Source organism: Chanodichthys erythropterus, chromosome 3, assembly GCF_024489055.1.
Source record: "Chanodichthys erythropterus isolate Z2021 chromosome 3, ASM2448905v1, whole genome shotgun sequence".
In the NCBI taxonomy this organism is placed as follows: Eukaryota; Metazoa; Chordata; class Actinopteri; order Cypriniformes; family Xenocyprididae; genus Chanodichthys; species Chanodichthys erythropterus.
Genome location: NC_090223.1, coordinates 18,325,825 through 18,329,200, shown reverse-complemented (window position 1 = coordinate 18,329,200; position 3,376 = coordinate 18,325,825).

Genomic DNA, 3,376 nt, shown 5'->3' with positions numbered 1-3,376 from the left:
GACGACCCCTCATTCCTGACAGGGTCACCATGACGACCCCTTACTCTTGACAGTGTCACCATGATGATCTCTCACTACTGAGTACTTCACCATGACGACCCCTCATTCCTGACAGGGTCACCATGACGACCCCTCACTCCTGACAGTGTCACCATGATGATCTCTCACTACTGACTACTTCACCATGACGACCCCTTACTGATTATTTCACCATGATGACCCCTTACTCCTGACAGCATCACCATGACGACCCCTCACTCCTGACAGCGTCACCATGACGACCCCTCACTCCTGACAGCATCACCATGACGACCCCTCATTCCTGACAGGGTCACCATGACGACCCCTTACTCTTGACAGTGTCACCATGATGATCTCTCACTACTGAGTACTTCACCATGACGACCCCTCATTCCTGACAGGGTCACCATGACGACCCCTCACTCCTGACAGTGTCACCATGATGATCTCTCACTACTGACTACTTCACCATGACGACCCCTTACTGATTATTTCACCATGACCCCCTTACTCCTGACAGCGTCACCATGATGACCTCTCACTACTGACTACTTAACCATGATGACCCCTTACTCCTGACAGCATCACCATGACGACCCCTCACTCCTGACAGCGTCACCATGACGACCCCTCACTCCTGACAGCATCACCATGACGACCCCTCATTCCTGACAGGGTCACCATGACGACCCCTTACTCTTGACAGTGTCACCATGATGATCTCTCACTACTGAGTACTTCACCATGACGACCCCTCATTCCTGACAGGGTCACCATGACGACCCCTCACTCCTGACAGTGTCACCATGATGATCTCTCACTACTGACTACTTCACCATGACGACCCCTTACTGATTATTTCACCATGACCCCCTTACTCCTGACAGCGTCACCATGATGACCTCTCACTACTGACTACTTCACCATGATGACCCCTTACTGATTATTTCACCATGACCCCCTTACTCCTGACAGCATCACCATGATGACCTCTCACTACTGACTACTTAACCATGATGACCCCTTACTCCTGACAGCATCACCATGACGACCCCTCACTCCTGACAGCGTCACCATGACGACCCCTCACTCCTGACAGCATCACCATGACGACCCCTCATTCCTGACAGGGTCACCATGACGACCCCTCACTCCTGACAGCATCACCATGACGACCCCTCATTCCTGACAGGGTCACCATGACGACCTCTTACTCTTGACAGTGTCACCATGATGATCTCTCACTACTGAGTACTTCACCATGACGACCCCTCATTCCTGACAGGGTCACCATGACGACCTCTTACTCTTGACAGTGTCACCATGATGATCTCTCACTACTGAGTACTTCACCATGACGACCCCTCATTCCTGACAGGGTCACCATGACGACCCCTCACTCCTGACAGTGTCACCATGATGATCTCTCACTACTGACTACTTCACCATGACGACCCCTTACTGATTATTTCACCATGATGACCCCTTACTCCTGACAGCATCACCATGACGACCCCTCACTCCTGACAGCGTCACCATGACGACCCCTCACTCCTGACAGCATCACCATGACGACCCCTCATTCCTGACAGGGTCACCATGACGACCCCTTACTCTTGACAGTGTCACCATGACGACCCCTCATTCCTGACAGGGTCACCATGACGACCCCTCATTCCTGACAGGGTCACCATGACGACCCCTCACTCCTGACAGTGTCACCATGATGATCTCTCACTACTGACTACTTCACCATGACGACCCCTTACTGATTATTTCACCATGACCCCCTTACTCCTGACAGCGTCACCATGATGACCTCTCACTACTGACTACTTCACCATGATGACCCCTTACTCCTGACAGCATCACCATGACGACCCCTCACTCCTGATTAGGTCACCATGACAACTTCTCTTTCTACAGTGTCACCATGATGATCTCTCACTACTGAGTACTTCACCATGACGACCCCTCATTCCTGACAGGGTCACCATGACGACCTCTTACTCTTGACAGTGTCACCATGATGATCTCTCACTACTGAGTACTTCACCATGACGACCCCTCATTCCTGACAGGGTCACCATGACGACCCCTCACTCCTGACAGTGTCACCATGATGATCTCTCACTACTGACTACTTCACCATGACGACCCCTTACTGATTATTTCACCATGATGACCCCTTACTCCTGACAGCATCACCATGACGACCCCTCACTCCTGACAGCGTCACCATGACGACCCCTCACTCCTGACAGCATCACCATGACGACCCCTCATTCCTGACAGGGTCACCATGACGACCCCTTACTCTTGACAGTGTCACCATGACGACCCCTCATTCCTGACAGGGTCACCATGACGACCCCTCATTCCTGACAGGGTCACCATGACGACCCCTCACTCCTGACAGTGTCACCATGATGATCTCTCACTACTGACTACTTCACCATGACGACCCCTTACTGATTATTTCACCATGACCCCCTTACTCCTGACAGCGTCACCATGATGACCTCTCACTACTGACTACTTCACCATGATGACCCCTTACTCCTGACAGCATCACCATGACGACCCCTCACTCCTGATTAGGTCACCATGACAACTTCTCTTTCTACAGTGTCACCATGATGATCTCTCACTATTGACCCATCACCTTGGCACCCTCTTAACGCAGCTCTCACATTTTGACTCCATCACCATAACGACACAATACTCCTGACATCACCATGATGACCTGTTACTGCACACCTTCACCATCGACCACCCGATTTTTTAACTTTAACATAAATCATAATTTTGTCAGATATCTTACAGATATATAAATTCTCACTAATGACTTCATGTACAGAATTGTAATATTAGCTTTTTAATTCCTTTAGCAGAACCTTCACCAAATAAACAGCCATTTGAAAATCCATGTATTTAAATCAACTCAATCAAATCAAAGTTGTTTTGAAACATGACAGAAGCATCCACTCGCTCATAGCATGCGATGACCTTTGTTGTTGCAATGATTATACGCTGTGAGTGTTTTCGGTTCTCGGATCACAGGACAGGACCACTTATGTTTTCATTGCCAGTGTTTTAACTGAAGTGTAGTTCATATTTAGAACAGAAGGGGGCGCACACGCACTGCAAACAGTGACTATAGTCTTCAGTTGGCTGTTTTTACATAAAGCTAGTTAGAAGACTAACCTAAACGCTAGGTTTGGTCAGATCCTCTCTTATATTAATTAGTGCACAAATATCAAAGTGCATGAGTCATAAGGACTATTTAAAGGTGCCTTTGTGTCTTTTTTGAAGCTTGAATGTACCAGTGAAAGAGATCATGTTATATGAAAGA